We start from the raw sequence: 25,131 nt of genomic DNA on the forward strand, positions 1-25,131 counted from the left end.
CTCATTGGGCCAGGGGTTCCCACACGCTGGAAATGAAGTGCCCAATTAGGGGGAAATTGCTCAATTATCCTGCCTCACATCAGAGGCGGGGTCGTGACCTGCCAACCACCTGACCCGCCCCATGACAAAATCCAGCCCATTGAATCTTGTTGGAATATGGCCATTATCTTTCTTCTGATACTTCACCTTTACTTTTTGTGTATGAGCCCAGACAGGAAATTCTATTAGGTTATTTGAGCAAGGGGAGAGGAGAGGAGGGGAAGACATCCACATTTCAGTATTTTTGATCATTTATCGACAGAAAGGATTTGGAAAGAAAAGAGTTACCTATAAATGTTGTATTTTTAAAGCAAAGTGTATTCACACAAGTTAAAAAAAGGCACTGAGACAATAGGTACCTAATATCCAAATCAAATAAGCATTGATGTTTCCAATAGACTGTAAATAATAAGCAATGCATTAACCTGTCTTGACAATTGATAAACATCTCACACCTACTGTCTCTGGTCCCCTCTAGTTAGTATCATAGAATGGCTACAACACAGAAGGAGGCCATTGGGCCCGTCGAGCCCGTGCCGGCTCAGGTCATAAAAGTTGGTTTTGCTGCTAGCAGAGTTGTTTTGATCCATTGGCCTCTGGGTTATGGGCCCAGCACGCTTTCACTGCACCACTCTGCTCAGATGTTGTGAACACAGGGTGATTAATAAAAACAGAGACACAGGCAGACAATCAGGTCACTAAACTAAACACCAACATCACTAAAACAAATTATCTAGGCATTATCTTATTGCTGTTTGTAGGACCTTGTTGTGTGCAAGTTGGCTGCCGTGTTTCCCAACATTACAAGTGACTATGCTTCAAAAGTACTTAACTGGCTGTAAAACATTTTGAGATGTCATGAGGTCGTGAAAGGCACTATATAAATAGAAACATAGAAGATAGGAGCAGGAGTAGGCCATTCGGCCCCTCGAGCCTGTTCCGCCATTTAATGAGATCATGGCTGATCATCCAAATTCAGTACCCTGTCCCTGCTTTCTCCCGATATCCCTTGATCCATTTAGCCTTAAGAAATATATCTAACTCCTTCTTGAATATATTGAATGAATTTGCCTCAACTGCCTTCTGTGGTAGTGAATTCCACAGGTTCACCACTCGCTGGGTGAAGAAATTCCTCCTCATCTCAGTCCTAAATGGCTTACCCCTTATCCTTAGACTGTGACCCCTGGTCCTGGACTCCCCCGTCATCGGGAACAGCCTTCCTGCATCTAGTCTGTCTAGTCCTGTTAGAATTTTGTAAGTTTCAATGAGATCCCATCTCATTCTTCTAAACTCTAGTGAATATAAGCCTAATCGACCCAATCTCTCTTCATACATCATTCCTGCCATCCCAGGTATCAGTCTGGTGAATCTCCGCTGCACTCCCTCCATGGCAAGAACATCCTTCCTCAGATAAGGCGACCAAAACTGCATACAATACTCAAGGTGTGGTCTCACCAAGGCCCTGTACAGCTGCAGCAAGACATCCTTGCTCCTGTACTCGAATCCTCTCGCTATGAAGGCCAACATACCATTTGCCTTCTTAACCGCCTGCTGCACCTGCATGCTTACCTTCAGCGACTGGTGCACAAGGACACCCAGGTCTCGTTGCAGTTTCCCTTTTCCCAATCTATTGCAGTTCAGATAATTGCCTTCCTGTTTTTGCAACCTCGCATTTATCCACATTATACTGCATCTGCCATGCATCTGCCCAACCTGTCCAAATCGTACTGGAGTTTCTCTGCATCCTCCTCACAGTACACATGCCCACCCAGCTTTGTGTCGTCTGCAAACTTGGAGATATTACATCCAGTTCCCTCGTCTAGATCATTAATATATATATTGTGAATAGCTGGGGTCCAAGGACCGATCCCTGCGGTACCCAACTAGTCACTGCCTGCCACTCGGAAAAAGACCTGTTTATTCCAACTCTTTGCTTCCTGTCTGCCAAAAATGCCTGTTCTTTCTTTCTTCTTACACTATTGTAAATTCTCCACAAGCTAGAAGTTGTGGATTGTATTTTCCAATTGTTAAACTGTAGTTACTGGCGGTAAACATGTTGCTGCCTGGTTCTATTTTTGACATAGCAGTGAATAAAAGAGTGAAGTGTAACTGCTCTGAATTTTATTATATGCAGTAAGAGTTGGATGGTAAATCTGCTTTAGAGGTATTTATTACCTATTTACATTTTGCAGCATTGGCCAGTGGGAATGATTACACCTAAAGTTGTTAACTAATAATTATAGGGTGGGACAGCTTAAAATCCACCAAATCAGTAATTTGCATCACAAATTCCAGTGCTGACCAGTGGAAGTATAAAGTCCTTTTTAAAGTTAGTTTTAAACACCACCTGCTCTCAGAAACAGCCCTTACTCTGATTGAATAAATCTCTGTTGGAGGAGCATTGATTATTTTAGCAGCAGCAGCTATATAGCAGTAATTAGAATACAGGAAGCAGTGCCCTTTCCTCAGGATTTGCCAGCTAAGAATACATGAGCTGTCCTTTTCTGAAATAATATGTTTGAGGAGCTTTAAGTTCAGCAATGCTCTTGTTGATCTTTGTCCAGACACTCTACCAATGGATATTATCAACTTCAATGCTATTGGTCAATTAAAGCAATTATACAGGAATTAGTCAATCATCCTTCCCATCTTTACTGACCCATCAGATTGAATTTTGTAACAGCCCAGCAGCAACTGAGGGTGCAATAGCAATTTAATGCTGCTCCTGGGTTTTCAAAGGTACTAGGTACTGTTGACAGAAACAGACTCCTTTCCAATGGGAAAGGATTCCATGTCATTAATAGGGAAGTCATTGTAAAGGTAGATAAACTGCTATTCTTTACAATTTTCTGTTTGCAATATAACTAGGCGACAAGTATAGGAGCCAAGTAGTAGCTTATTTCTGGCTAATTACAGGGACTATTTCATTGAAAGTGACTTGGGACTTCTTACTACTTTAAAGTCGCTATATAAATGCAAGTTGTTGTTGAAAGACTTAACCTTATTGTACTTACAAAACGAGCATATACTATGTTAGCACTTTGGTTGACAAACCAATCAACCTGTCTCTTGCTACCTTCCCATTGGAAGATCAAGTTCCAAAGAACTGCTCAACAAAGTTACACATTGCAGCAGTCCTTTTGTAGACTGCTGGTTGAGTGCAATGTATAAGTAGGACTTTCAAATAAATTTATTATTTTATATTTTCTTTTTCCTTTTGAAAAGCAAGAAAGCATAACTGGAGACTTGCTCTTTTGATCAGATTTCATTAATATATTGAAGATGACAGATGGTCAAAAAATAATCCTACTACCATGGCAGGAATAAATCCCACTCTTAACTAATGCTATCTCTGCCAATGTTAGACGCAAAAGTGAGAATCACATGGCAGGTTCTTCTTATTGTCCTTGCCCCCTTTAGATTATGGCCCTGAAATTCTCTCAATATGCCACTGTAAGTTAGGTGGGAGATAGGCAGAACTCGCAGAGAAATGGTGTAAATGGTCAAAAACAAAGTTGCAGCAAAGGACTGGGAGAAGCCTTGCAGAATTCCAAAGTCGATATCAACATAGTAAAAGGTGACAAAAGACCATCAATAAAAACCCGATGAGTTAGATGGTGCAACCTGACACAGCACCTCAAAGGTAGTAATCTCCGGATTACTACCAGTGCCACGTGCTAGTGAGTACAGAAATAGGAAGATAGGGCAGATGAATGCATGGCTGGAGAGATAGTGTAGGAGGGAGGACTTTAGATTCCTGAGGAATTGGAACTGTTTCCAGGGGAGGTAGGACCTCTACAAGCCAGATGGGTTGCACCTCAATGGGAACGGGACCAATATCCTCATGGGAGGGTTTGCTGGTGCTCTTGAGGAGGGTTTAGCTTGGCAGGGGGATGGGAACCTAAGAATAGAGTCAGTAGGGAGGGAAGAAAAACTGGAATTGGAAAACAAGAACATAGAAAGTAAATTGGAAGGACAGACGAATCAAGGGCTAGATAGTAGTCAAGAAGGAGGTTTGCCTGTACTAAATGGTATGTACTTCAATGCAAGGAGTATAGCGAACAAGGCAGATGAGCTGAGGGCACAGGTAGATACTTGGGACTATGATATTATAGCTATTACAGAGACGTGGCTGAAAGAGGGGCAGGTATGGCAGCTCAACATTCCTGGTTACAGGATTTTCAGATGGGATAGAGAGGGAGGTAAAAAGGGAGGGGGGTCATGGTATTGATTAAAGAAACTATTACAGCTGTGAGGAGGGATGATATATTGGAGGGATCATCAAATGAGGCCATATGGGTTGAATTGAAAAAAGGTGTGATCACACGGTTGGGAGTGTACTACAGACCCCCAAACAGTGAGTGGGAGATAGAAGAACAAATATGTAGACAAATTTCTGAGAAGTGCAAAAACTATAGGGCAGTAATAGTAGGGGATTTCAACTACCCCAATATTAACTGGGATAAAATTTGTGTGAAGGGTATAGAGGGTGCGGAATTCCTAAAATGCATCCAGGAGAACTTTTTTAGCCAGTATGTAGCAAGCCCAACAAGGGAGGGGGCAGTTCTGGACTTAGTTTTAGGGAATGAAGCTGGGTATGTAGAAGGCGTATCAGTGGGGGGGGTGGCAAAGCCACCAAAGAGACTCACAGTAACTTGTACAATTGTCTTTAATCATTATTGTTACCTTTTAATGTTTGCCCTGTTTAAACAGCGCGGGATCGATAAAATCACGATCTGACGCGATGACGTCATCACGTGGGTCACGTGACATTCCCAATGGCGGGAAATGTGATGACATCATGACGTCAGGGTTGGAGGGCGTTTCCAGTGAGTCCTCGTGGAGTGAGCTAGTGTACAGACCTGTTTGGAGCTTCTCCTGCGTTTTTGTTTTGTAATACTTTCAGTGCATTAAACTAAGTTTGTTAACTACCAGTTTAGTTCACAGTGATTTTGAAAAGGACAAGGATAGACCAGGAATAAAAATTCTAAATTAAGGAAAAGCAAATTTTGCTAAGCTCAGAGGGGATTTAGCCATAATGGACTGGAAACAGCTACTTGAAGGTAAATCAGTGTCAGAGCAATGGGAGGCATTCAAGGAGGAGATCCGGAGGGTTCAGACCAAATATGTGCCCTTAAAGAAAAAAGGTGGGACTAACAAATCTAGAGCACCCTGGATGTCTAGGGGCATACAGGGTAGGATAAAGAAAAAAAGGGAGGCGTATGACGGATACCGCGGGCTAAATACTCCAGAATCTTTAGAGGAGTACAGAAAGTGCAGGGGTGCAATTAAAAAGGATATTAGGAAAGCAAAGAGAGAGCATGAAAAATTCTTGGCAAGTAAAATCAAGGAAAACCCAAATGTTGTGTCTCCTTGTGTTCTTTATACTATAAATAATACAGACACTTTTAGCTCATTTTAGTTACTGCTTTTACTAGCTGTATTCCTGCTTTGTTTCTCTGTGCTGCCGCATGGTGCAGAGTGATACAAGATGTGCGACGCTGCACTGTGCACTGCCCGTGCACAGTGTGCCACATAGCAATATAACTACACCATACCAAAGTAGTTCCATACCAAAGTAGTTCCATTTAACAATGTGATACTATAACAATGTAACATCCCTTTCTCAAAAAAACTAAAACATGAAATTTAACAATTTAAATTAACAAATATTATATCTAAACTATTATCAACTACAAAGAATCGTGAGTTTTTTTTTATTCGCGATATCGCTCAGGTGGTTGGATGTTGTCCCTCCATTTTGTGGATTTGGTGGTGACCATTCCTCTCTGCGGTGTTTTGGTGTGTTCCGCTCTCGTTGTTGTTGTTGCTGTCGCCTTTGGAGTTGGAGTGTGCATGCTCGTGGTTGTTTGATTCGTAGCGCTTGTTTCTGGTGTTGTACTGCTTGTGGTAGCTGGTGTTGTCAATGTTGCTGATGTTGTCTGCTGCTTATCCAGTTCAGGTGAAGGTCTGATGTGGAGTCTGTTCTGTCTGTATTGGTTACCAGGTTCAGTCTCTACGAAGATTGCGGGGATCTTGGAGTATCAACTTTTCCAATGACCTTGGCTGGATTCCAGGTTTTCAACACCGGGTCTTGCACATGCACTGATTGTCCATTTAGCAATTCTGGTAGCATCTTTGCATGTTTATCATAATGTTTGCTTCCTACGATTTGTGCTTCTGCCAGCTTTTGTCTGAAGTCCTCCTGGTCCTGGGGAGGATGTATTTTTGCTGGTAGTGTAGTCTTAAACTTCCTCCCATTCAGCAATTCCGCAGGTGATTTCATGTCTGCTTTCAGTGGTGTTGATCTGAGTGATAGGAAGGCAAGGTCTTGGTCTTCCCCCATCTCACTACTTTTGATGAGAGTTCTCTTGACAGTCTGGATCTGTCTTTCGATGAACCCGTGTCCCCTTGGGAAACGTGGGGATGAGGTTACTATTTTGAACCCATACTTTTCTGCCAGAGCTCTGAATTCACTCGATGTGAACTGGGTTCCATTGTCACAGATTACCTTTTCCGGGATTCCTTGTTCAGCAAACAAGCTCTTTGCAATCCTGGTGGTAGTTGTGGCTCTCAAGTCTTTCATCCTTCTCACAAAAGGAAACTTGGAATAGTAATCTGCCACTATGAGATACCATTCTTGATTGCACATGAAGAGATCTGCCCCAACAGTGTGCCATGGTCTTGACGGTATTTCACTAAGTATCATCTCCTCTTTCTGTTGTGCATTTCTGTATTTCTGGCATGTACCACATGCAGAGACCATCTGTTCGATATTTTTGTACAAGCCTATCCAGTATACAGCTGATCTGGCCCTCAGCTTGCATTTCTCCATTCCCATGTGGCCTTCATGTATGAGATGGAGAAGTTGTGTCTGCATCTTCTTTGGCACGATGATCCTCGATCCAGCAAGGAGAATACCGTCTTCTACTGCAATATCATCTTTAATCGTGCAGTATTGACGAATTGTCGCCTGTACCTGCTGGATTCTCTCTGGCCACCCCTGTATTACTTGTTGTGTGAGTAGTTGCAACTCCTCATCTTTGCTAGTCTCATCTCTGATTTGACTGAGCTTTGTAGGGGTAACATTCACTAGGTGGTGGATTTTTACTGTTAGGCCCTCCACCTCGTGTTTCTCATATGGTGACAATTGAGACAACGCATCTGCTAGCACCATTTCCTTTCCTGGCTTATATTTAAGCGTGAAGTCATAGCTTTGCAGTCTTGCAGGCGCTTTGCACAGATTCTTCTTATAGATCTGTTCTAGTGGACGATGGTCAATCTCTATTGTAAATCGCCTGCCATATAGGTATGTATGGAATTTCTCGCATCCGTACACTACTGCTAATAGTTCTCTTTCTATGTTGGCGTATCTCGTCTCGGCTGACGTCAAGGCCTTTGATGCGAAAGCTATCGGCTTTCCTTCCTGCACCAGAGCTGCCCCTAGTCCTCTGGTAGAAGCATCTGCTTGCAGAGTGACTGGTTTTCTTCTGTCATAATATGACAGACTTGTTTCTTTGCACAACAGTTCTTTAAGTTGTTTGAAATTCCTTTTGTGTGATTCAGACCACTGGTATTCGGCGTCTTCTTTCAATAGCTCTCTGAGATTTGTTGTATGTTCCGACATGTGTGGGATGAAAGAACTCATGTATTGGACCAAGCCGAGGTAACTCCTCAGCTCTTTCTTGTCTTTGGGTAGTTTCATTTCAGCAATCGCCGCAATCTTCTCTGGATTTGGCTTGACTCCCTCTGGTGTATAAATCATACTGAAGAATTGGCATTCCTTGACTTTAACTATGCACTTGTCTGCATTTAACTTGATGCCAGCCTTCCTGGTACTCTCCATGGCCTCATGTAGGTGCATGTCATGGTCTCTTTCATCTGCTCCATAGATCTGAATATCATCAGCTATTCCTATAGCTCCTTCACAGCCTCTATGTCTCGTTGAAAGATATCTTGACTGACCTTTAGCCCGAATGGTAGCCGCAGGAATTTGTAACGCCCAAATGGTGTGTTGAATGTTGTCAGCGTTGTTGATTCCTCATCCAACTTCACGTTCCAATATCCATTTCTGGCATCTAGTTTTGAGAAAACCTGGGCTCCTGCCAGTGATGGTGTAATCTCCTCTAGCGTTGGGGTGGGATAGTGGTCCCTCTTTATCGCCTGGTTTAGATCTTTGGGGTCCAAACATATTCTGAGACGCCCGTTTGGCTTTTCTCGTACCACAATTGAGTTTACCCAGTCTGTGGGTTCAGTGACCTTTACGATCACTCCCTTTTCTTCCATCTCCTTTAGCTCTCTTTCAAGCTTTGTCTTCAGCTCGATGGGTACTTTTCGTGGAGCATGGATAACGGGCTTTACCTCTGGATCGATGGTGATGTGGTATTGGAAATCTCCGAAACATCCCACTGTATCATCGAAACATTCCGGATACATGTCTATCAAGTCTTTTTTACTCTTGATTTGTGGGCGGTTCTCCAGTGGGTGTTGCTGTCTATCTTCAGTGGCGTTTCCGTCAGCTCGTGATGCAGAGATCAATCTCAACTTCTCGCAGCTGTTTAATCCCAGGATCGCTGGCCCCTCAGTGTCGGTGACATAGAACATGCAGTTGATGTTCTTTCTGTTATGTGTCCCTTTGATAAAGGTTATTCCGAGTTGTTTAATCTCACTCCCCCCGTATGCTGTCAGCGTGACATTACTTGCCTTTAAACAACCATTTTTCAGGTAGCCATCTTCTCTCAGGTTTTCGGGAAAGATCTGCTGGTACAGTCTCAATGGGAGAATGTTGCTCTGAGCCCCTGTGTCCAGCTTCAACTTTAAGTTGATGGTTTTGGGCCGACTGATTTTTTTTTGATTTGGATGATGGTGTGCAATTCTCTCCTCGGAGTATTTTCTGCTCTGGACATCTCGTGAAGCTGTAACTTTATGGTTTCGATGTTTAGTGCATTGTCATGATCATCATCATCATCCTGCTCATCCATGGCATGAATATTGTGTTTCTTTCTCTGGTTCTGCTGTCCGCCTTTGTTTTTGATGTATGTTCCTTCTTTCTTCGTTCTACACCTCTTTTCCCAGTGGTTTAGTTTGCCACATGCATTGCAGCTTGTTCCATATGCTGAACATTTCCTTTTGTCTGTGTAATCGTGTGGTCTTCCACAATTTCTGCATGTTTCCCCCGTTGTCACGTGCATGTCTTTGTGTGTTGTACTTTTCCCTCATTGCATCCACTCTGTTGTCTGTCTCAGAAGCCGTCCGCATGTCAGCCGTTTGAGAAATCAGCATTTTCATTTGCTGCTTCATGGCTTCATGAGCTCTCGCAGTATCTACAGCCTCTGTTATTCCGAGCTTTTCTTTACCTATCAGGGCATTTTGTACCTCTACATGCGCTGACCCCCATATTAGCTGGTCCACAAGCCTTTCTTCCATTTCCTTAAATTTACACTTGCTGGCTTCATTTCTCAGCCTTGTCAGGAAATCGTCAGCTGTTTCACTGGGTTCCTGTCTTAGACTCTGGAATTTGTATCTGTGTATACGGTGATTGGATTTAGGCTCTAGTTGGTTGCTGAATTTATCAAAAATTGTCGCAGGGTTTTCCTTTTCCTCTTCAGTCAAACTCCAGCTATTATACAAATCTAGACCTTTTTCTCCTGTCCACAACAGAATGTAACTAACCTTTTCCTCGTTGGCAGCGCCCTTCAGGAAGCTTTTGAATGTAAGCTCACATTTCTGTTTGAACTTGTGGAATGCTTCTACTATATCGTCGGCTTCCCAGTTCATGAGGGGTTGCATTTGCACAGTCATCATTTTAGTTTCCCGTATGATTCACACTCAAATCACCGCAGACATCGGCACTCACAATCAGCTCATAAAATCACTTTTTGTCTAATTCGTAGTTCGTATAGCACAATTTTTTACTCACTTATACTGCTGCCACCATGTTGTGTCTCCTTGTGTTCTTATACTATAAATAATAGACACTTTTAGCTCATTTTAGTTACTGCTTTTACTAGCTCTATTCCTGCTTTGTTTCTCTGTGCTGCCGCATGGTGTGGAGTGATAGAAGATGTCCGACGCTGCACTGTGCACTGCCCGTGCACAGTGTGCCACATAGCAATATAACTACACCATACCAAAGTAGTTCCATACCAAAGTAGTTCCATTTAACGATGTGATACTATAACAATGTAACACCAAAGATGTTTTATAAATATATTAAGAGTAAGAGGATAACTAAAGAAAGGGTGGGGCCTATTAGAGATCATGAGGGTAATCTATGTGTGGAGGCGGGTGACGTCGGTAGGGTTCTTAATGAATACTTTGCATCTGTTTTCACAAAGGAGAGAGTGAAGCAGACATTGCTATCGGGGGGAGGAGTTTGAAATATTAGATGAAATAAACATAGTGAGAGAGGAAGTATTAAGGGGTTTAGCAGCTTTAAAAGTGGATAAATCCCCAGGCCCGGGTGAAAAGAATCCCAGGCTGTTAAGCGAAGCAAAAGAGGAAATAGCAGAGGCCCTGACCATCATTTTTCAATCCTCTCTGGCTTCAGGTGTGGCGCCAGAGGACTGGAGGACTGCTAATGTGGTACCCTTGTTTAAAAAGGGAGAAAAGGATAGGCCGAGTAATTACAGGCCAGTCAGCCTAACCTCGGTGGTGGGAAAATTATTGGAAAGAATTCGGAAGGACAGGATAAATCTTCATTTAGAAAGACACCGATTAATCAAGGATAGTCAGCACGGATTTGTTAAGGGAAGGTTGTGACAAACTTGATTGAATTTTTTGAGGAGGTAACAAGGAGGATAGATGAGGGTAGTGCATTTGATGTAGTTTATATTGACTTTAGCAAGGCTTTTGATAAGGTTCCACATGGCAGACTGGTCACGAAGTTAAAAGCCCATGGGATCCAGGGCAAAATGTCAAGTTGGATTTAAACTGGCTCAGAGACAGGAAGCAGAGGGCAATGGTTGATGGGTGTTTTTGTGACAGGAAGGCTGTTTCCAGTGGGGTTCCGCAGGGCTCAGTACTAGGTCCCTTGCTTTTTGTGGTATATACCAATGACCTAGACTTGAATATAGAGGGTATGATTAAGAAGTTTGCAGATAATACTAAAATCGGCTGTGTGGTTGATACTGAAGATGGAAGCTGTAGACTGTAGGAAGATAGCAATAAATTGGTCAGGTGGGCAGAACAGTGGCAAATGGAATTCAATCCGGAGAAGTGTGAGGTAATGCATTTGGGGAGAGCAAACAAGGAAAGGGAATACACATTAAATGGTAGGACACTGAGTAGTGTAGAGGAACAAAGGGACCTTGGAGTGCATGTCCACAGATCCCTGAAGGTAGCAGGCCAGGTAGATAAGGTGGTTAAGAAGGCATACGGAATGCTTGCCTTTATTAGCCGTGGCATAAAATACAAGAGCAGGGGGGTTATGCTTCAACTGTATAAAACACTAGTTAGGCCTCAGCTAGAGTACTGCGTGCAGTTCTGGTCACCACATTACAGGAAAGATGTGATTGCACTGGAGAGGGTACAGAGGAGATTTACAAGGATGTTGCCAGGAGTAGAGAATCTTAGTTATGAGGAAAGACTGGATAGGCTGGGTCTGTTTTCCTTGGAACAGAGGAGGCTGAGGGGAGACCTTATTGAGGTGTATAAAATTATGAGGGGTATAGATAAAGTGGATAGAAAGGACCTATTTCCCTTAGCAGAGGGGGCACAGATTTAAAGTAATTGGGGGAAGGTTTAGAGGGGATTTGAGGGGAAATTTCTTCACCCAGAGGGATGTGGGGGTCTGGAACTCACTGCCTGAAAGGGTGATAGAGGCAGGAATGCTAATCACATTTAAAAAGTACTTGGATGTGCACTTGGGATACTCTAACCTGTAGGGCTACAGACCAAGAGCTGGGAAGTGGGATTAGGCTGGATAGCTCTTTGTTGGCCGGCGTGGACTCGATGGGCCAAAGTGGCCTCCTTCCGTGCTGTAACTTTCTACGATTCTATGATTCTATGAGCACCCTCCCAATCGCTGTTAATGCTAACTCCTGGGGGGGGGGAGAGGAACCGAAAAATGCTGGGAAATTTCATGGCAAATTTCTGAGGCAATCAAGAAAGCTCCAGACGACCTACAGTGCTCATGGTTTATCCTTAGATATGATTATCTTAGATATGATTATGACGTGGCAGCTGCCAATATTAAACAACACCATAACGTTAAAAAAAATTCTGAACATTAGACCCAACAACTCTGTCTTTTTTCAGAGATGAACTCCACATTACTCACCGTGAAAACAATCAGGCTGTGTAAAGTGTGATCCCCCACACACCGTTTTATTAAAATTATTAGTGAGTAGAGAAAAATATACTTACATATTCCCCAATCTTTTCTCTCTCCAGGAACAAATCCAGTTGGCTCTATTTATACTGCCTGCTTTAATAGCTTTCCCAGATAGCTAATTCTACAAATCGACACTTGATTTCTTTTTCCTAACTTCCTAACTGTTTATTTGTGTTCCCTGATATTTGAACCCTTCACCACGGTAAAAATTCCTACAGCTTCTAGAAGCTCAGAAATCACATAGGGGGAAAAATTCGGTCGTGCCCCAGTGCCCCAAAAAAGTTAGCACCCCTGTGCCATAAATTGAATGGTAGCGCCCCAAGCAGGAGGTGGGGCGCTACTCAAAGCACTCCCCTCCTTCCTGGGGCACTACCATTCAATATCGCGGAGCTACGTACAACAGTGCCACGTGCGTCGGCACATAGCGCCATGGTATTACAGGCCTCCCTCCCCTGATTAAAGGGAAGGGAATAGCGTAGTGCGCACCGGGGCCATGCTGGACCGCTGGGGAGCAGGGTGCTGGGAAAACAGCGGCCAGCACCCCGCATGAGGAAGCGAAAGGGGGCAGGTGCTGGCAGGCGGCCCAAAAAAAAGGCTGCCCGGCACCTGCTCTTTAATTATGCGCCACTGCAGCCGCAAAAATGCCACCCTGACCCTGTCGGACATGGCGTCCAGCGGTAGGTCAGGGGGCGCAACTGAAGTTTGCGGCCGGGATGTGAGTGGTTCACTGCGCACGGCAATGACGCTGAATTTCGCGGGAGGCAGAAAGCAACCCAATTTTTCTCCCTGTTTGTTGGTAACCCTGCCCCAGTTCTAACCAGAAAGAAAATCAATCCCAGTATGTACGTTATTAGAAAATGTTTAAAGTAATCATGAATATTATCATCTCTTTATAAATATATATGATATAAATAAAATTTATTGGGGGAGCTTTTGTGGTTGGCGCATACCTATGGAGTACGCCGCCGGCATCTGAATAGAACAGGAAGTTACCTGATGGAGAGCCTCCTTCGCAACCCTCCTCTCTGATGCTGCGTACTCGAGGGCAGTCTAATGGCCCACGGATCCCAGGGGCGTGTGCGGAAGTGTACCTGGGATCATATAGGCCTGGTGCTCCAATCAGTGGAAGCCGAATTTCCTCTTGACAGATATGAGGGAACCAGCATCAGGCTTATAAGACAATTAATTCATAATCAGGACCTGATATCAAACTGTATTACAGAACTATTAGATGAGGACAGGAAATATCAGACTGGCACCTGACCCGCTGAATCCAGTCACAGAACAGGCACCATCTGTGACAACCGCACCGTACGGTGACTTTAAAAGCTTTAATGCCAGGAAATAAGATAGAAGTATATAGTTAGGTTTAACATTTCATTCTTTATTTGGGATTCAGTATCGGTTTAATTCATATTGCCCCACACAAAAAAACTGGTGAAATGACGGCACCAAGCTTCAACATCAGGATTTCAATAAAATGTATGTATCGACAAAAAAAACTAACAATTTCACTTTTAAGTGAGCTAAATAAGCTAAATACTTGTCAAATCAAGCTTTGAATCTTTTGATATATCTCCTTATGCTGATCCAAACAGGCCCTGCGAGGCCCTGTGCCTGTTTGCATCAGCTGTAAAATTTTCATACGTAATTTCTAGACAGTTGGTGAGCAATTAGCCCAACTCTGCTCCAGCAACTGGGATTTCCAAGGTGGAGTGGATGATCTGTCAAGTCGTAATTGACAGATTGCAAGCTCGGGATTCAGCGCACGCACTTACATTTCAAAGGCGGTATAACAGCATACTCTGAGAGTACGCTGTCTTACCCCGAGAGTACGCCGTCTTACCCCGAGAGTACGCTGTCTTACCCAGAGAGTATGCTGTCTTACCCCGAGAGTACGCTGTCTTACTCAGAGTACGCTGTCTTACCCTGAGAGTACGCTGTCTTACCCCGAGAGTACGCTGTCTTACCCTGAGAGTACGCTGTCTTACCCTGAGAGTATGCTGTCTTACCCTGAGAGTACGCTGTCTTACCCAGAGAGTACGCTGTCTTACCCCGAGAGTATGCTGTCTTACCCCAAGAGTACGCTGTCTTACCAAGAGTACGCTGTCTTACCCAGAGAGTACGCTGTCTTACCAAGAGTACGCTGTCTTACCCCGAGAGTACGCTGTCTTACCGAGAGTATGCTGTCTTACCCCGCGAGTACGCTGTCTTACCGAGAGTACGCTGTCTTACCGAGAGTACGCTGTCTTACCCCGAGAGTACGCTGTCTTACCCCGAGAGTACGCTGTCTTACCGCGAGTATGCTTTTACCCCGAGAGTACGCTGTCTTACCCCGAGAGTACGCTGTCTTACCGAGAGTACGCTGTCTTACCGAGAGTACGCTGTCTTACCCAGAGAGTACGCTGTCTTACCCCGAGAGTACGCTGTCTTACCCCGAGAGTACGCTGTCTTACCCAGAGAGTACGCTGTCTTACCCAGAGAGTACGCTGTCTTACCCAGAGAGTACGCTGTCTTACCCACTGCAAATTCTGACCCATTTTCTTTCCACATATCTGTCTATCAAATTTATAAGCAGAGATGTTTATAATTCAGTAAGAACTTATGTTTATATAGCACCTGTAATGTTGCAAAACATATCAGGGCACTTCACAGTTGGGGGTCAGACCTGAGAAGGAACTGGAGGAAAATTAGGGCAAGTGAAGCCGAAGTCAAAGAGATAGGTTTAAGGAGGATTTTGAAGGTGAGTAGAAAGAGTTTAGGGAGAGAGTTCCAGATACTGGAGGTAAGATGGCTGAAGTCTCTGCCACCAATGATCGAGCAGAGGGAAGAGGAAGTGGTTCAGTGTTGGAAGAGAGGAGGGTGTATAAGTAGGGAGCAGTGAGGCCATTTTCTATGAGGACAAGGATTTTGAAGTCATTGTGCTCAGAAACGGGGAGCTCCATGAAAATTGGCAAAGGCAGGTGTGATAGGTGAGTGGAATATTGTGCAGAATAGAGTGGAAAGAGGCAAGAGGAAATAAAAGGACATAGGGCTGGATTTTGCCAATGGGGAGCTGTTGGAGGCAGGACTCCCACTTGTCGGGTTTTAGTCCCGCCTCCAATCGACTTCTGGCCAACCCACGGTATTTTCCCTTGATTGACCTTGTTAAGCCCGCAGGCCAATTATGGGAAAGCCGGTTACAGAGAACGTCAGCGTATGACGTTTCATCTGTCAAAAAATTTTGACAGATGAATTGTCATCGTTTGACAGCTCTGTGAAGCTGTCAAACACTGACATTCTCTGTAGTTTGATGAGTTCTTGAATTCAAGGCTCATCAAACCTCTTTTGTGAGCAGAAATTAGATGACTGTTGCACCGGAGAATGCAGCAGCCATCTGTCATCTCTGCTGATGAGATGCGAGAGTCTCCACATCCCCAACTCTTGAAGCCTGCAGGAAGAAACAAAGGTAAGTAAACTTTTTCTAACACTTTCCACTCACCTCACAAACTTACCTCTCCACACTTGCACCCATCACTTACCTTCACAGCACACTTTTGGACCCCTCCAACCCCCGCAGACCCACTGCTCGCCTCGGTGACCCTGCACTTGTGTGGGTAAAATGTGGATAATCCTCTTATCTGCCTGTTAACTACCTGTTAACAGGCAGTTAAGTGGCTTGAATCCCCCTCCCGCCTCAAGGAGATGGGACCCGGCGCGGGTCAGCTACCCGCCTCCTGGCAAGATGGCGCGGAGGCAGGTTGGGGGCGGGATAGGTACCCACCCCCAGATTCTGCCATTTTCCCAGCAGTCCTGCTTCCATAACCGTCTCCCCAGGGCAGGCAAGTTTGCACCCAAAGAGTAAGATATTACTATGATCACTTATTGTATAGTTGCTGCTGTCTCTTGCTTTTTTTTTGCTTTGCATATGATGACTTGTTTCTAAATAACATCCATTAGCATAGGACAATTTATAGCTTATATTGCTAAATCAGTGGTGTTCAAATCCCCATAAGTCATGTTGAAATTGTACAGTGCTCTGGTCAGGCTACACCTGAAGTACTGTATACATTTCTGGTTGCCATGAGCTAAGAAGACCATGCAGACCCTAGAAAGAGTACAGAGGAAAGCAACAAACCTAATCCCCAGAGTTAGAGGATAGTCTGTGAGGAATGACCAGACAAGCAAAGGCTCTTCATCCTCAAAAGGAGGCATCTCAAAAGAGATGTATGATACTTAACCAATGGGAGAAAATAAACCTGAAAAATTACTTTCAGATATGCCATGGCAGAAGGACAAGATGGCACAGGTTCAGGATTGTGAAGGATGAGCTCAAGACAAATGTCAAGAAGGATTTCTTTACACTGATCAATAGCTGGAACAGGTTGTCAGGAAAGGTTGGGGAGGCTGATACACTGGACTCATTTAAGAGACAGCTAGATGTTGTAATGGCAAAACAGTAGGGCTACAATTATCAACACAAAGAAATTCACAATGGATATTTATTAAAAGTTAATAATTCTTAGTAGATTGAGTTTTATGTAGTCAGCATAAGGGACATAAATAATTGATATTGGTTCCAGGGTCTTACCTGTCACAATTTTTTGTTGTTGGTCAGCCCAGTAATTGAATCAATAGGCTATTCTTCTCCACTCAATCAAAAAACCTTAAAAAAAATTTGGGTGAATTTTTTGTGCCCCTCATGTTGAACACAGCCCATTTCAGGTACCTAATGTCACTCCCATGGCAGGTACAGGATAGCCAGCTACCGAGTAAAGCTCATGACATCCTATACAACAATAGCCAAACTCAGAAGAAGACCTGTGTGACACTCCATTTCTCACATCAACCATCTTGTTCCCTCTCTGAGTGAGAATGATAGCTCAGTGCCAGTTAATGCTTAATTTTGAAATAAATAACACTTCAAAAAAAATTGAACTGAATCCCACAGTATACAGCTGTATGAATGTCTTTATGCAAAACAGTTTAAATGACAATATAAGGGTTCAAACATTGCTGTTATCAATCTATCATTTGAGACTACTGATTGTTTACCTGGTAAAATTCTTTCCTGCCCATCTGGCGGGAACGAGGTGAGCGGGTGATTAAAATGGCGGCTGGGCACTTCCTGATGCATTCGTGCCTGCTGCCATTTAAGCCCAGCTGGTTTCAGTTGCCGGCTGGTGGGTACCTCATCATTATTTAAATGTACAGGTCTGATGACGTCATTCAGACACCAAACACTCCCGCCCCAGCCTCCACCTGCCCATACAATTCCATCATCACTGGGAGGGGCAGGGTCATGGGCAGAGACTCTCTAAGACTGGAGTTCTTGCTCCTAGGACCTCCTTGTGATTTGGGGAGGTGTTGAAATGTCCCACTTTTTAAGGGGTGCTCAGAGCAGCCAGTTTGTCCTTTTGTGAGAGGGTTGGTGGGTAGAATCTGGTCCCTCCTCCGGGGCAGGCCAGTTACCGCCTGTTTTCTGAGGGCCTCAGTAGAGGGATGCTGCAGCCCCCAAACTGCCCGCAGCCCACTGCTGTAACCTTCTCCCCCTGACCCCACAAACTTTGGCAGGATCAGTGGTGGAGTTCCATGCTCGGTGCAATCCTGGCGTAACTGTTTGGATTGCACCCCTGTGAAATTTCTTGGCTAAAGGATTTATGGTTAAAAAAAAGATAGTAACTTCTGTAACATAGCTGAGGTTGGGAATTTGACACATTTGGAATGTGGTGGCTAATGCACTTCATACTACTCAGTGGTGCAGTGCAACTATGTAAGTGAGATTGCAACACATTCTGCTTAATACACTTTTGAGACAATGGCCTCGATTTTAACACCCCGTCCCTACACCCGATGGGGAGGAAAGGGGTGAGCGAGGTGTTAAAATCGAGACCCCCACCTCCAGGCCGCCAGGTGTCCGGACGCCGTAATATTTACGGCAGCGATTCAAGCCTTCGACAATGCTCACGCTAAAAGCAGGTCGGTGCTTAATTAAAGTTAAAAAGACATGACCCAATGATGTCATTGGCGCTGCAACGTAATTTTAAGGTCCGCGCCGGGGTAGTCCTGCGCTGTCTGCTGCCCGGCAGTAGAAACATGGCAGGAGGAGCCATCTGACCAGAAGAGACCCAGCTAGACTGCACCCCCTCCCCATCCCCCTCAATGGGTCCTTGGCCCTAGCCAGCCCCGGCATCTCCACGACCTTGATTACCTGCCCAGCATTCCCCCAATTTCTCATTAAAAGGAAACCCCAGCCTGTCCCTCCCACCACGATGCAAGGGAATCCCCTCCATCCATTGACTGCCGGGATCTGTTCCCACGGGCCCCAAGCAGCGGTCTCCTGCCGCCAGATTCCCTCTCCCGCCTGCAGGCCAGGTACTCAATCAGGTCGGAGGTCGGGTGTCGGGCGGGACTCTGCAAATACTTACTCAAATAAATGAAGCCCTGCTGTAAAAATTGAGACCAATGTATGTAAATAAGTTTCTGAAGTAAACTAAGTAAACAGATCCCCTGCATGGGAGAAAAGGTACCACATTAAGACAATTATCTTTGAACAAAAACTCTGGGACACGAAGATGTCTTGCTGTCATTACTGCTCCAAAACTGACCACTAGGGTATTTATAAAAGAGTAGTTGTGCATTAAGAATTTGCGGTCAGGATGATGGCGAACTGGCAGCAGTCGCCGTCATTCTGCCTTTGAAACTGACCGCAACTTCGGGATTTGGCACATGCAGAAATCCTGAAGTTGCGGTCTATCAATGACAGCTCCGAAACAGGCTGCGCTGTTTCTCTAAATACAAATGCCCAGATATTGGTGTCGGGGGCTTCCCGCGGGTGCAAGGCCCCGACCTACAATTACATAGCGCGCCGACAGTTGAAGCCTGGCCCTGCATGGATTTCCTGTCAGTGGCCCGGTTCAGCTCCCGGCACGCTGTGCTTGCGTGATCCAGCGGCGTAGTTAGTTCGATGAGCCGGCGTGAGCACTGGGCAACCAATCGGAGGTTGCAAAAGTTCATTCATGAGTTTGATAGTAAGAACTGTCAAACTCATGAAAACTCCGGGCGCCCAAAACAGTACTTAAACTTCAAATAAAAGTAAAAAAAATCCCATTAATTAAATGAACTGTTAATAACTGTAAAGAAGTATTTTAAACAATTATTCAAATTTTTGAAAAAAATAATTTTTTAACATCGGGTCTAAAAATACACTAAAAATAATAAACCTGTGGAAAAAAATTTCTAACTTTAATTAATAGACCACTTACCTTTTAAAACTAAGTCCTTACGTCTGCTTTTTTCACGCGTAAAAACCGGAGGCCTTCACGCACGGGCAAAGCTTAAAAAAAGAAGGGCCCAGTAATTCGGGTCCCAACGCGTGAGTACGGATGGGGTACTCATGCGTGGGCCCGATGGAATTGCCGGTTTTCAGCATGCACAGCGCATGCGCGGAAAACCGGCATTTCCTTTCCTCTTAACCAAGGGGTTCAGAGGTTGAACGCGTGTGCGCAGGAGTCTGCGCGTGCGCGCTGAAATTCCTTCTTTTTTTAAGCTTTGCCCGTGCGCTTCCATCGGGCCCACGCGTGAGTACCCCGTCCGTACTCACGTGTTGGGACCCGAATTACTGGACCAATAAAAACATCAAAAATTACATATTTCATAATAATATGATTATAATTACCCATTGAATTGTCTTTCTATAGCTTTGTAAAAATGTTCACTTCAAATCTTAGCCTGTTGACAGGGTATTTTTCCTCATAACATTTGATGGAAATTGCCCACACCTGTGCCGTCTGAGCATTAGGCAGTCGAGCTCGGGCTGTATTGTCCGAGTACAAGTTTCATCTCTTCATTCTGCGACACCATTTCTATGTTTCTTTATGTTTGAAAATGACTTGAAATCCAACTGGAGAATTTTTAAGCACTAAATTCAGGTAATCTTTCACATTTAAACTATTCCCAAATGTGCAATTTTGCTTGCAAGAGCATAAGTCAGAGGCAGAGAGGTAGCAACTGTGGTAGCTGCTGGAGAAACATATGCGGATTTAATTGGGTAATTGTGAAATATGTATTTTTCATGTGTTTATTATCCTAGAAAGCTTGTTTCTGGGTTTATTGGCTTACAAGATAAATAGATTGAAGGTTAATTAAGCCCCCTGTGTTTTAATCCTTGTTTATGAGAAGCTAGTTACGTCACCTGTGTTATCTGATAATTAAGCAATATAATTAATCACCGTTGTATTCGTAACAGAATATGTTACCTTCAGCAAGTACAGTATTAAAGCACATTTCGCACTTAAAACTAGCTTCAGGCTGTAAACTGCGCTGATCGTCTGGGAATATGGTGCAGGGGTAGCCTTGAAGTCTCATGGGTCCTCCTTTCCCTCAGTGCTCCAAAACCCAGGACCCCCCACCCAGAGTACTCAGACCCAAGACCTCCCAATGTTACCAGATTTTATTGCTGTGTTGAACGCTACTAGGCCTGGGGCCCAACTCTGTGTGCTGCTGGATCCTGGTACCCATTCCCCAGTGCTCCCAGACTCTGGGAACTCCCTTCCAGTACACCCAGATTCAGGGAGTCCTTCCCAGTGTTCTTGAGCCCCTTCTCCTCACCCACTTACCCACACCCCCAAGCTTCTAGATCCCAGGGATGCCATCCTCAATCTTTCCAGACACATTTTTACTCAACTTGGAACTGCCTCACCACAGCTTCTTCCCAGGATTGCACCTCTCCTGATATGTGCACATGCCATTTCTCTCGGGTTTCCATGGATCTTCTGCCAAAGTTATACAGGATTATCTGGAGAAATCTCATGAAATTCAGCCCCATTATTTTTTGGATATACATAATAAATATTTTGCATCCATATTAAATTGTATTTTATTAAAGTTATATCTGCAAATATTTGTCTTGAAATAAAATTATTTTATAGAATAGGCAATAGCAACTTTAAAATATATTCCATTTTAATTGTATCTTTTATGTGAAACATTAAATTAACAACATAGTTAATTAATATGGAAGCAAAGCACATATCAACATCTGTTTAAAAATGCAATGCCAAGATGGATAATTTCTTATCATTATTATTGATTTGTTGGACTTGCTACTGAAATGACTACAGTATTTTGTTTTATACTTTCAGACTTTCATTTTACACACCTTTTTAATGTTGTAATGATTTTCTTATAATTTGAAACATTCTTAAAAACCATTAAATTGTATTGTTTTTCCTTTAAGTACATCAAACATATCATTAGGGGAACAGTGTGTAGCAAAATACCAAATACACAGATTCATAGAAGTTTTATGTGCCTCAAGTTCTGTTTTGTAATTGTGTGTTTTCAGTATCTCAATTATATATGTGTACAGACCCATAGGACATCAGCACGAATAATTATGTACAGTGAAAGTAGAATTTGTGATTCTCACAATTTCATGAACAGTCCAAGTTGTGGTTCAGACCTATTTAACTTGAAATTGAAAAATGTATTTGTAATCTCACTATTGTAATCGATCTCCCGAGAACACCTTGTCTACATCAGCGGAAATTTGATTGCTTAATAATAAACACATGCCACTTGCTGCTGAAAATTTGAAGCTGTTGAACAACTATAACGTGCATCACTAGCTTGATTGAATTTAATGGGACAAACTGGTGTGTATCGTGGTGCTTGAGGAACAGTCTCTCTTTAAGCTGGGAGAAAAATATCCTTTAGAGCTTCCTTTTTGGGAAGACTGAGTTTTGATGGGCAAATTGGCAGTTTCTACAATTACTTGGCGCCACAATATAATTATAGAATTTTATAGCACAGAAGGAAGCCATTCAGCACATCGTCCCTGTGCTTGCTTTGTGATAGAGCTATTAGCGTTGTCCCATTTCCCCATAACCTTTTTTTTAAATTCAAATATTTAAAAGCTACGATGGATTCTGCTTCCACTGCTGTTTCTGGTCGGGCATTCTGTGATCTCATGATTCTTATGTATTTATTTTCATAAATTTTTCTTTTATTCTTTTGGCGATAATTACATTTATGCCATATAATTACCAACTCACTGACCATTGAAAATAACTTTTGCCTAGTTAACTTATTAAAACACCTCATCATTTTGAATAACTCCCATCAGATCCCCTTTTAATTTTCTTTGCTCTAGTAAAAGAGCTCCAGTTTTCCTTGTCTTTCCTCATAATTAAAGTTATTTTTGCCTAGTATTATCCTAGTGGCCTTCTGTACCCTCTTCATGACCTTGACTTCCTTCCTAAAGCAGGGTACCCAAAACTGGACACAATGAGGGTGAGTTTCCTCAGGGGTGAATTTCCTTGGGTGTTTTCCCATTTGTCCACTGCAATTTCAATGGAAGAGCCACGGAAACCCTGGAAAAACAGCATTACCTGCAAAGTTGATATTGTGCCCCCAACACCAAGCCCATATAATTTAGAGATGAGCAATAGCCCTAACACTGATCCCTGAAGAGCATCAATGCTTACGTTCTTTTCATCTGAAAATCATCTATTAAACTCTTCTCTATTTTCTGTCCTTTAACCAATTTCCTGTGCTCCCACATTCTCTGTAATATCATGCACCTAAACTTTATCAACCGACTTCCTATGTGGTGCATTGAAAATCCATATATCCAACACCCACTGCATTTCCTTTATCAATACACTATTATTTCTCAAAGAAATCTTTTAAATATTATTTCTGTTTAACATAATTTTACAAATCCATGCTAGCTGGCCTTAATTACCCATGTCTTTCTAAGTGAATATTAATTTTATTCCATATTATTGCCTCTAGAAGCTTACCCATCACCGGAAATTAGAAGTTTATATTAGCTGTATCCTTTAAGTAGCTATTTACTTTACAAGTGTAAAAGGCACATCCTTAAAGTGTGATGTGATTGATTGCCTGGTTTTATTTCATTCCCACTGATGGAATAGAATTGTACAAGTTATCGGCACAAAAGTTTGCTTTGGGTCCATTAAAACTGATGGAAAAATAGCACAAGCAACCCTTATTCACCAAAAGTGAAAAATATACACTGAATGAATTTGCAAAGTCCTGTTCATATTTAAATGTGAAAAGAACATAGGGAAAAAGTGTGAGAAAGGTCCATTCTGGCCCATTAGTGCCCATCCCATCCAGTAGATTGTGCAATTTTGTGTGAGCCTCCTTTCCAACCACTGGTAATACAGGGGAGAAATTCAACTTAGAGCCACCATTTTGCACCCCTAAAATGGACATTAAGTCTCCAAATTTTGCGTTGCAATCTGTTGTAGCCACTCTGGACCAGAAATGCGCTAGGTGTCATTGGCTCAGGTAACTTTTAATCATCCAGGGCGCCCACCTGAAATAAACGTGAGACTTCTTAAATATGCAAATCAGGGTTGTACACTGGTTACAGGACCCTGGATGTGAAATTCAGTTACAAATAGGCAGAGCTTGTGCTGTATATGCTCGATTTGTATACGGTCTTGAGAAGCCTAACCAGTGGTCCTTAAGGACACCAATGCTGGTCGCTCAAAAGAAGATACAAGAAATTGTAAGTACTTTTGTGGGCCCAGGAGTGCTCTTCCTGGGCTCATTTTAAAAAAACCTCCAGCCTGCTGCCGGTTAGTTTGACGCACCCACCAGACTTGACCTGTTGGCCTGCTCTGCATGAGAGCTGGATGTTTTCTCATGCTCCTCAACTGGCGGGCTGCAGGTGATGACCACAGCTCACTGAGAGCATTTATATGAGGCCTGAAGCCAAATTTGGCTCGGGCCTCAGCCTGTCATGGATTAGCACATGGAGTGGTCGCTCCATCAAATTTGCACCTGTTTTGGGAGCAAGTCAAATTTTACCCCCAATAACTGCTGGGGAGGGAAAAAAAGAGACAGGAAAATATCTGAGAAATTGCTCTCCAACTCCAAGAAAATTCCAGGCGACTATGGTTACACATCACCAGGTGAACTTATCTAGTTTTCTCTCCCTGAGACATTGCAGTGTCTACCTCGAGGCATAATGAGGTATTACTTTTGAAATATATAAAACTGATTAATTGTAAGATCCATTTGAAAAATATTGGGCCTGAATTTGCGATGGGTAATAACGGTGAACTAACAGCGCTTGCTGTTATTACCACATTGAAACTGATTTCCGTGTTTATATGTGCATGCGCTCCATCCTGAAGTTGCAGTCAGTCATTCACTGCTCCGACACTGGCTGCGCTGTACTCCTCCGCCCCCCCCCCCCCCCACAGCAGGTAATCGGTGTAACTGATGAAAACTTGGTTTTTTCACTGTTAAATACTCCATTAAATGTTAGGATTTGTTGAATTAGTATAACTGGGGTTTTAACAGTGTATTGATTGTTAAACAAAAGTTATGCCCTGAAAAACTAATTTTAATTTTGTGGAGTGTCAAATTTCTACATTATGATAAAAATTAAAATTTTTAAGAAACTTTAAAAAAAATTAAAATTTTGTTCATAAATTTCAGGTTTACCTTATCCCCATGTGAGAGCAATTAGTTGAAAAATAGGCCAGTTATACAGAGCTGTTTGTATCAGTCCAAAGTAATTTCAGCTTTACATAATCAAAACTGTTCAGTATAGTACCCTGCAACCGATTCTGCACACCTCCTGGATATTCATTCCCATGGAAATACCTCTATCAGTTCATCCTCAATAATCTACCCTTCAAACAGCTTCTGAACTTCACTTAACAACCACAACTGTCTCTGAACTTGGACAACAGTTTGTCGATGCTCCATGCCGACTCCACCCTACCTATGTCAAT

General features: G+C 43.2%; 1 protein-coding gene and 1 long non-coding RNA gene across 3 annotated transcripts in view; one reads left to right on the forward strand and one right to left on the reverse strand.

Moving 5' to 3' along the window:
- LOC147117346 (uncharacterized) overlaps window positions 1-19,766 on the reverse strand; it is a 104,671-nt gene extending 84,905 nt beyond the window's left edge. Inside the window, exon 1 of the long non-coding RNA XR_015078429.1 lies at window positions 19,618-19,766. This is a non-coding gene — a long non-coding RNA (uncharacterized LOC147117346). The remainder of the gene's footprint in view (window positions 1-19,617) is intronic.
- Window positions 1-25,131, forward strand: part of gabbr2 (gamma-aminobutyric acid (GABA) B receptor, 2) — a 1,824,974-nt gene that overhangs the window by 382,583 nt on the left and 1,417,260 nt on the right. The window contains exon 1 of one of the 2 annotated variants that reach the window (XM_085988271.1): window positions 19,967-20,283. The exons of the other annotated variant lie outside the window; for it this stretch is intronic. The gene's annotated coding sequence lies outside the window, so the exon portion shown is untranslated. Of the gene's footprint in view, window positions 1-19,966; window positions 20,284-25,131 lie in introns of those variants that run through there. 2 annotated transcript variants of the gene reach the window in all.

The sequence above is a fragment of the Somniosus microcephalus genome, chromosome 5 (genome assembly GCF_052327205.1).
Source record: "Somniosus microcephalus isolate GS21.2 chromosome 5, FLI_Smic_1.0, whole genome shotgun sequence".
NCBI lineage: Eukaryota > Metazoa > Chordata > Chondrichthyes > Squaliformes > Somniosidae > Somniosus > Somniosus microcephalus.